Raw genomic sequence first — 11,090 nt, forward strand, 5'->3', positions numbered from 1 at the left:
AAATATAATACCCTTTATATAGGCATGAACTAGGGTTTAGGGTTGAATAACCTCGAAGAATTCTAATTAGAATTGAACATACCTTGTAGAGTTCCAACTCAAATTGAACACATCTTGTAGAGTCCTACAAAATTTCAATGTCTACAACCTGATCACTTTGAAGAATCGGTATGTCCTAATGATTAAATTTGTTAGAGGATGATTACAATTTCACTTTACATTTAAGAAATCTAAAGTTCAAATATCTCTCATGACCCAACCCACTGGGCCGTGTGGGCACCTACATACTAACACCCAAGTAGGAGAACCCTCATATCCCAACAATTAAAATCATGCAAAAAAATTAAGGAAATGGAAGAATAAAGAAATTTCGTGTACTATTTTTATAAACAAAAGCTCTAAAAAAATGAATCAGAGTTAAGACTTATAAAGTAATTAACATTCCCAAGGATCTAGTCTAAACAGGTACAAGAGCTACTAAGAGTACAAACAGGACATAATAAATAAAAGACACAGCTCCAACCATGCAGAAGGAAAAATAGAAGCTACTGGAAAATATCTTCATCTTTATCTAATGAAACATCACCAACCTGCATCCAGACTATGCCAAAAAGGCATATAAAAAGTAGTATCAGTACAAAACCACACGTATTGATAGACATCATCGGTCAACCTAACGCCCACCTCATAACATAAGAAATCAACTAGCAAGAACCTACAAATAACCACTCGCTTCTCCACATTTACCCCATCTCTCGAATACCTCAGAATTTTACGAGTACCCTTACTGCTAACCACCTCTGAGTCAACCTACTTACTAGTTTCTTGATCATAGCCTAACCATTCTATCGCTTAGAAGAGTCCACGAATACAACTACAAGCATTTCGACTAACCACACGACATGCTCTTACTTTCTCCTCATCGATCTTACCCAGTCCTTGCCACATGACACATCAGATCAAGGCTTCCCGCTACTAACCACTAATCCATTTCCCCCACGGTAAGATCTACCTAAGTATTTCCATCTCGTACAATACCCCCACTTCTCACCCTCGCCACACACGGACAACCCTTTCTATCAAATATTACGACCCTTGAACCCTTTCTACATACTGCACCGCATTTCGGTTGGGCTTATTACTTAATTGGTTTACCAACATAGTAGAACAATCTGATATAGGTCATCATAATCATTTAATAATTTTGGGGAAAATAATATCAAATATCACTTACGAACAACGTACAACTTAGCAATCTCAAGTATACAATTATAACAAGTCATTAGTCCTCTCATGGAACCCAAACCCAAACTGTTAGCATACCAGAACGTGGTACCCAATCCAATATTTATGTCGGAACATGGCAACCGATCCCATATTTATGCCGGAATATGGCAACCGATCCAAGTTAGTGTGTCTGAACGCAACTCCCGATCAATTCAACAAGTCACAATCACATTCACAAGTATATTCTCAAATCATACAATCAAATCATGATTCATGGCATTCATCATTCATCTATCTCTTTTACAACTAGTGTGATCAATAATGCAACCTTTGCATATATACACGTATTACAACAAAGCAAGAACAAACATATATCACACAATCATGAAATCACAACCATCACCTAGCCCTAGTTCATCGTCTAAGGATTCTTCTTAGGATTTAATTATCTCTTATTCGGTGCACGAAGGTCTACACATAAATACTACCATTGATTTACATTATATTACGCACTGAGCATAGATTTATAACTACTCAATTAATAAAACATAGCCTACCTGGGAGCCAAGCAGCTGCACGGGGTTTTGGATTCTATTGTTATTTTCGGACTTCGTGACAGCGATCTTGATCGGAAATCCACAATCCATCGATCTCCTTACGCTAGAACTCTCATTCTCCTTCCTTCCCAAGCTTAGAGCAGCTTTTTGGGGGTTTCTAGGGTGGTTTATGTCTAAATTAGGTATTTTAGGAAGAAGGAGAAAATAAGATTTTGCGTTAATTACATTATATTTCGCCTATCCCGCTCTGGCACTAGCTTACCCCGCCGTGGCACCACAGTCCTAGCGGCATCTATCCCGCCTTGGCGGGATAATGGCCTAGTAATTTTCCAAAATTTTGCTTTTCCTAAATAATAAATGGTTAGGGTGGTTACAATATCATTAAAAGTTCTAGTTTAATTTATATGAACAAATATTTTTTTATATTTAAGTCAATAATTATTTTTAAAATGTCTATCCGTTCAACGCTAATTATTGTCTTAACTATACATATAATTTGTTAGAAAAAAGAAATTTTAAAGAATGTAAATAAGACTATATGTTCAATAATATTTCATAGTAAAGTACGAAATTATAATTATATTTCCATCCTTGTAAAACAAAATTAATGTCTAAGTTATATTTTTTTTATTATTAATATATACCATTAAAAACATTTAGAGGACTGGGTAGTGGGCTTGTGGCCTAGTGATTTAATACATGGGAATCATTTAGTCCCAAGTTTAAATTTCAGTAGACAAAAATAATAAGTGATTTTTTTCCATCTGTCTAAGTTTAGATGGACAAAATTACCTGATAAGATTGAATCTAAGAGCAAGGGATCATGAAATTACTTGATTTCTCAAACTATTTAGTGTTTGTGAATAGTAAGAAGAATGGAGTAAATGTTGCTAGCAGTGCTCTTGTGGAAGTTCCCAGCTGCACCCAAGAAGTTGTGATTGTACCACTATAATTTGCACTATCAATGCGTCCTAGGCCCGATGTGTGAAAGTACTGTCACGGAATCTTAAGACACAGAATGGATGAATTAAGAATCTCTAAGTACTTTTGATTGAAGGAGGTACTCTACGATTTTGCAGTGTATGAATTTGAGAAGTCCTACATACTTTGATACATATAATAAGTGAGATTTTGAAGCCAAATACGTTTGAGTAACATGAGATTGGCCCAAAAGTTGCAAAATTATTGAAGAAGTATATTTTGCTCTTATATTTCTTTCATGGCGCGAATTGGAGTAGTAGTCGCATCCTACATGTTCTGTGTTGGATTTTGCCTCATGAATCAACCATCAACTTCCCCATGTGTATGGTAAATACATTTTGATTATAATATATTTGCGATTACATATCAATGAAGCTGGAAGGGAAATAAGGAATCGAAACAAAGGGCCCATATAAGAGAGATCATCATTAGTGGTCTGGCTAATCAAAAAGCCTTATGAATACATAGATTCGTCAAATGAACTTTACATAAGCCTCCTTAAATATGAATTGATACTCAGAAGGTTGAACTGTGGGCATCTTTATGAGAAAACTAGATAAGATAATAAAAAAATTACCATTTCGTCTACTTTCTCAAACACTTGTGAGGTTTCCATAAATACAGAACATGTTTGAGGAAGAACATATACATTAAAATGTTATAAAAGCAAAGTGTGCTCTACATTTTTATCTCTACTGAATAAGCATAGTGTTAGGAGCTTCTGAGTTTTTGAAGATTGTCAAAGTGCATAGAACAGGTCGTGCATACGTGATACAAAGTGTTTTATCTAAAACGTATAGAAGGAGGAGTTCAAGGTTAAGGAAGTTTTCTTAATCAATTAAGGAAAACTACATAAAGTAGGAAAACTACTACGCGTAAGTTTTTCTGAAAGAAGTCGAGTGCAAATAGGAGTCCAAATCAAGTTTGAGTTGAACAAGGCTTTTAAGGCGGTGAAGACAAGTTCGAGTTGAACAAGACATTGAGGAAGCGTGATCTACAAATAGGATAATAGTTTCTTTGGAGAAACTTGCGCACTTACATTGAGAGAAAAATCAAAATACGATCAAGAGTATTGTGAGGGTTTTGATATTTACTTGGGGAGTGCTGCGAGTTGAGAGAAATGTTGTACGATTGTAGTCAAGAGTTTTTGAATACAATCAAGTGTTTGTGAGTAGGTTTCGTTTAACAAGTTTGAAGAACTTGAAGAACGATAGAAGACCTAAACCTGGGGGTTTTGTCTTGGGTAGGTAGGGATTAGAGTTTATAATTCATTAGGTTACTTAATTGTGTAATTGTTGTGTTATTTGAAGGTGCTACAAATAATATGAAGTTTTGAACGAGTTATTCTGTTTACTGTTAACTTTAATTAGTGAGGAATAAGTAGTAATTACGTGTTCCTTTATAGAATTAAGGAGGTAAGAATTCCAACAGGTGGTATCAGAGCATAGCCTAGCAATTCTGAATTTTCAAACTTGAGTTGTACCTTCATGAGCATTCTGTAAAGTATCCCATATTTGTTTGGCGGAGGTGCAACTTGACATGCGATTAAACTCATCAGGTCCTAGTCCACATACAAGAATGCATTTAGCTTTTGCATTTTTTCCCAGCATCTTATAGTTTGCTTCTCTGTAATTTTCTTTAGGTTTTGAAACATTTTTTCCTTCACTATCCTTAACAGTAGGTATTAACGGCCCATCAGTGATTCTAACCCATAGTTCATAGTCTTCAACTTGGATGACATCCTCCATCCTTGTCTTCCATGTACAACTAAATAAACTCATCTCAAATGAACTAGTTATAGGATTGCCTAAAACAAGATTCAAAGAGGCAAGAGTTTGTGAAGCATGTACTCTAGGAAAGCAAGTAAAATCATCATTTAAAATCAAACAGGCCATAAGTTCAACCAGGGCCCTTGAACTGATACACATGGATTTATGTGGTCCTATGAGAATCAAAAGCCGGGGGAGGGGGGAAGATATGTATTTGTTCGGGTTGATGACTACTCAAGGTATACTTGGACTCTCTTTTTAGCCTCTAAAGATGACGCATTTGAAGCTTTTTGCTCTCTTATAAGAAAGCTTCAAAATAAGTTTGAAAAACAACTGCTCTCAATTAGGTCTGATCATGGTACTGAATTTGAAAACTTAAAATTTGCTCACTATTGTGATGTTCATGGTGTTGATCGTGGAACAAGAAAGACATGGATCTATATTCAATACGCAATCAAAGGATTTCTCCCCAAAAAAGAGAAGAGTTTCCCTTGCTTTCTTTTTGCTCCGCTCGTGCGTGGCACTCCTTGCTCGCGGAGCGACATACCGAAAAAAAGAAAAGTCGCCTTATGGCGACTACCTTAGTTTTACTTCACATAGCTTTTCCCTTGATCAATTCCCAATTTTAAGGCGTAGTTGGCAGTTTAGCAAAGCAGTGATAATGTGTTTGTAGGGTGGGCTCCGATGTGGCCCAACCCTTTCTATTATCTCTCTCATAATTTCTCTGTTCCTAGAACCCCACAACAGAATGGTGTAGTTGAAAGAAAAAATATAACCCTTCAAGAAATGGCTAGAACAATGATGATTGCTAGCAAAATCACCAACCAATTATGGGCTGAAGCCATCAATGTTGCATGCTACACTATAAATAGATGTATGCCGCAACCCTTGCTAGATAAAACCCTGTATGAACTAATAAAAGGCAGAAAACCTAACATCTCACATCTAAGAATATTCAGATGTAAATGTTTCGTTCATAATAATGGAAAAAACCTGTTAGGAAAATTTGATGCAAGAAGCGTTAAGGGAATTTTTCTAGGGTACTCCACACATAGCAAAGCATATAGGGTACTGAACAAACGAACCATGTCTGTAGAAGATAGTATCCATGTTGTATTTGATGAGTACAATACTATGTATAACCTAAACCTGGAGGAAGATGATGAAAGTTCAGAGGGACTCACTGATAATACAAAGGAACATGGAAAAGGACCGGGTATTCCCCATGAAAATGATGAAATCAGCATACATACTCATAACGACCAAGAAGGGAACTTACAAAGGGCGCCTGAAGAAAAACAAATAGAGATAAATAATGGTCAAGATACAGAGACACCAAATTTGGTCCTAAAAGATTACAACTATCAAGGGTCACAGACCTTGGACAACATACTCGTTGATCTCACCTCTGGAATAACCACCAGATCAGGGATGAAAAATCTTTGTGCCTTCAATGCATTCTTGTCTATGATAGAACCAAAGAAGATCAGTGAATCCCTTCAAGATGCAGACTGGATAATAGCTATGGACGAGGAACTGAACCAATTCGAAAGAAGTAAAGTTTGGAACCTTGTACCTAAACTATCAAACATAACTACAATTGGTACAAAGTGGGTGTTCAGGAACAAGTTAGATGAACATGGTAGAATAACCAGAAACAAAGCCAGGTTGGTAGTTCAAGGGTACAATCAAGAAGAAGGGATAGATTATGATGAAACGTTCACACCAGTAGCACGGTTGGAAGCAATCAGATTCCTCATAGCATTCGCAGCACACATGGAATTCACCTTGTATCAAATGGATGTAAAAATTGCATTCCTCAATGGATTACTAAAAGAAGAAGTATTTGTTAAACAACCCTCTGGATTTGAGAAAATTGACTATCCTGACCATGTATACAAACTTGAAAAACCTCTTTACGGATTGAAACAAGCTCTAAGGGCATGGTATGATAGATTGTCAAAATTCCTCCTAAGCCATGGATATTCAAGAGGTAAAATTGACAACACACATTTTGTCAGAAACAAAGGAAAGGATCTACTAATTTTACAAGTATACATTGACGACATCATCTTTGGAGCAACAAACAAAGCACTCACAAACGAATTTGCCAACCTTATGAGCAATGAGTTTGAGATGAGCATGATTGGAGAGTTAAATTACTTTTTGGGGCTTCAGATAAAGAAAACATCTATAGGTACATTAATTCACCAGCAAAAATATGTCAAAGAATTGCTTCAAAGATTCAAAATGGAAGACGCCAAACAAATAGACACTTCAATAGTCACAGCCACTAAGTTAGACCTCGAAGGAACAGGTTCTGCTGTAGAGCAAAAATTATATAGAGGTATGATTGGTTCACTTTTGTATCTTACTGCCAACAGGCCTGATATTGGGTTTAGCGTGGGCTTGTGTGCTCGATTTCAAACCACCCTAAGGAATCTCACCTTCAAGCTGTTAAAAGGAACCACTGATTTAGGACTATGGTATCTAAAAGGGAGCAATTTCGAATTAATAGGATATGCTAATGCGAATTATGCTGGTTATCTTGCAGATAGAAAAGTACCATAGGTATGACTCACTTTCTAGGTTCATGTTTAATTTCATGGGGATCAAAGAAACATAACTCAGTCGCACTATCCACCGCGGAAGCTGAATATGTAGCAGCAGCCTCGTGTTATACTCAACCACTATGGATCAAACAACAACTCAGTGATTTTGGTCTTAATATTAAGTGTCTCGATTTTTAATGATAATACAAGCGCAGTTAACATTGCAAAGAATCCTGTCCAACATAAGAGAACTAAACACATAGATATTCGTCATTATTTTTTAAGGGACAATGTAGAAAAGGGGAAAATTTCCATGAATTTTTGTGCCACTGAACAACAAATTGCAGACATTTTCACAAAGGCATTAGCAAGGGAACACTTTGAAAGGAACGGGTTGGAATTAGGAATGATGAAGATCACCTGAGTATCTCTACTTACGAGAGTAAACTATGACACTTGATTATGTACTATTATGCTAAAAGTTTTTAATACTCATAACGAACTGTAACTAACGAACTCATCATTCTCAGGTAATTAGGAGCTCAAGGATTTGGACTTCAAAAATCATCATCCTACACTAAAAGGCATATCTACTATACTTATTTAAGTGAGACCAAAATATTAAGACTTGTACACTGGTACCCGTTCCCGCGTTAAATACCTATCAGAAGGATATTTTTTTTAAAACCTCCAAAATCAAATCAATCTGACTTCTCCATCAAATCAACATGTTCCTCTTCTCCAAAACCCCTTTCACTTCTGTGTAACCATTCTCAAAAATCAAAAACCCTTTTCTTTCTCACTCTTCAAGGAAACCCATTCTTCTTCATTAGTCTCGCTCCTAAAATCTATAGAGATTGATGTTAACATAGTTGAATCCAAGAAGAGTAGAAAAAGAAAAGGAAATGCATCTAAAACAAAGGACTCTGGTCACATAGAGAATGGAGATAGTGATCTTGAAATTGAAAGGAAAAAACATTAGGATCGGATAAAGTCGTTTAAGAAAAAAAGTGTGATTCGTGGTAGGTCGATTAATGGTTTGGGGGGAATGAAATGGGTGAACTGCTTACTTTGATGAATGCACAGGGCTGGACTACGTTGGTTCTTCAGGGTAATCGACATCGTGAGATAGCTAGGAAAGCAACTAGGGAATTCTATATAAAATGTTAGTTGGGGTCTGTCTCTTCTATTTCGAGTAGTGTTGGTGGTGTATCGTTCACATTAAAAATTGAAATTTTGGAAAAAATATTGGGGGTACCTAACTTGGGATGGTGTCATTATGTCAAACGTAGTTGGCCTCCCTTAGAGGGTCTATCATCAACCCTTGAGATTTCTCGTCGGTTTGCGAATGATCCTACTTAAGAAAACTACACTAGGGTGGACAAAGGAACCATGCTTCCTCTACATAAGCCACTCTTTGATGTGGTACACAAAATTATTCTCCCTAGGAAGCAGAAACATACGGAGGCAAACTATTTGGATCTCACACTCATGGAGTTACTGATTTCACAGGTTCAAATTAATCTACCTAAATTGATCCTTTGTCACATTAATAGGATCTGCGTGGATGATAGCACAGAGCATGGGCTTGGCTATGGATTTTGGCTAGGAGATATCTTTGAGTATTTTCAGGTCCCTATCGAGGAATGGCAAGAACAGACTATCAAGGATGTGTTGGGGGTAGTTGATCATGTTGTTATACCTACGACTTCAAGAGGGGCAGATGCACCTATGCAACGGTTGAGAGCCTCGCTGACTGCTAAGAATGAGGAAATTACTACACTACAGGTTTCTCACTCTACTGCAATAGATCAGTTGCAAATTGATTATGGATTGGAGCATGCTAGATTGGCTGAAGAAAATTCAAGGCTAAAAGAGGAGCTTGCTCAAACTCAGGTTGCGCTGAATACTGAGAGATCATCCAATTCCGATTGTCTAAAGCATATCTATGAAATACTAACCAAAGGCTCCCCTTCCTTGTCCTTTGCTTTACCACCTTCTGTCTAAATACCCGCTTGTTTGTGCTATGTCTTGTGTTTTGGGTCCTCACTTTTTCAAGTCCTTAGTAGGCATTTTTGTTTTTCTGGAAAATGGTTTTTGTTTCTAATCTGTGATGTAACTAATGACTCAGTTTGGTGTGTTTTTTTGTTATAGTTTGTTGTGATATTATTGCTTGCAGCATGGATATGTCTTTATTTCCATATTTTTTGCCTGATGTTAAAAGGGGGCAGAGAAGCATGCATATGTGTTTACATGTTCAATGCAAGCAGATTTCAGTACCAAGCTTGAAAAATTTGCCATAATAAAAAAACGGCAATTTGTTATGAGCTTCTAAGTTTTGAAGACTGTCAAAGTGCATAGAAGAGGTTGTGCATACATGATACAATGTGTTTTATCTAAAACGTATAGAAGGAGGAGTTCAAGGTTAAGGAAGTTTTCTTAATCAATTAAGGAAAACTACTACGCGTAAGTTTTTCTAAAAGAAGACAAGTGCAAATAGGAGTCCAAATCAAGTTTGAGTTGAACAATGCTTTTAAGGCGGTGAAGACTAGTTCGAGTTGAACAAGACTTTGAGGAAGAGTGATCTATAAATAGGACAATAGTTTCTTTGGAGAAACTTGCGCACTTACAATGAGAGAAAAATCAAAACACGATCAAGAGTTTTGTGAGGGTTTTGATATTTACTTGGGGAGTGCTGTGAGTTGAGAGAAATATTGTACGATTGTAGTCAAGAGTTTTTTAATATAATCAAGTGTTTGTGAGTAGGTTTCGTTTAACAAGTTTGAGGAACTTGAAGAACGATAGAAGACCTAAACCGTTGGGGGTTTTTGTCTTGGGTAGTTAGGGATTAGAGTTTATAATTCCTTAGGTTACTTAATTGTATAATTGTTGTGTTATTTGAAGGTACTATAAATAATACGAAGTTTTGAACGAGTTATTTTGTTTACTGTTAACTTCAAATAGTGAGGAACAAGTAGTAATTACGTGTTCCTTTATAGAATTAAGGAGGTAAGAATTCCAATACATAGTCTCTTTCTCTTTCTACTAAAATATTGCGGTAGACTTCAAGCTCCAAGTGGAGTTCATGTTTGTTACACACTTTAATGTTCTCTTAGTTCTTTTATTTCAAAATTAAGTAATATGTCAGTTAACTACTCTCCAGATTGTGCGTGGATAAAACTGCTACTATAAGAAAACCAAATTAGACTTCATGTTCTCTTTTTTCTCTTGAGAAATCATTTTGTGGGTTACTACTGCATATAATGAAGAATATAACAATATCTCCTTTCAAGTTTTGGTACTCTTTCCAAATTTGATCAGATCATATGCCCTGTATGAACAAAGATGGCTTAGATTATAACACATTATATAATAATAATTTAGTTAAGTAACCTTTCAATTAATCTTTTTCAATAGGTAAAAATTTGATCAGACGCAAGTCCTCCTCATTAGGAAATCTCTCGACTGCAAAAAAATTTGATAATATTTTTAATAATTAATACATAGATTAATACATCAAGATTATATAATAATAATTTAGTTAAGTAACCTTTTAATTAATCTTTTTTAAGAGGTGAAAAATAAATATGACAAGTAAAATGAACTACAGTAGTACAATGTTCAATATTGAAATAATGCATTACTTCATTAGTTATGCAAAACTTTTTAGATTAATAATTAATATTTGTAACAGTTTATATGTAGAGATTGCATTTAATGCTACTTCTAGCAACATTAAAGATCACAAGGATTTCGTAAATCCCTATACTTATTATAATTACATATTTGACTCATGTTTCTTGCTCAAAGATAATATGACTATAAAAGTGTCCTTTAGCAAAAGAAAAAGAACCAGAAATAAAAAAATCAAAATGGTTGTTGAAATATTTATAAACCATTGATGATATAGAGAAGAAATTTATACCATCAAAAAATAATTTAACAGAGTACTAAAACAAATTACTTATTCTATCTTTTAAATTAATAGTAATCCACAAGAACAT

Source organism: Solanum tuberosum, unplaced genomic scaffold, assembly GCF_000226075.1.
Source record: "Solanum tuberosum cultivar DM 1-3 516 R44 unplaced genomic scaffold, SolTub_3.0 scf00400, whole genome shotgun sequence".
Taxonomy (NCBI): domain Eukaryota; kingdom Viridiplantae; phylum Streptophyta; class Magnoliopsida; order Solanales; family Solanaceae; genus Solanum; species Solanum tuberosum.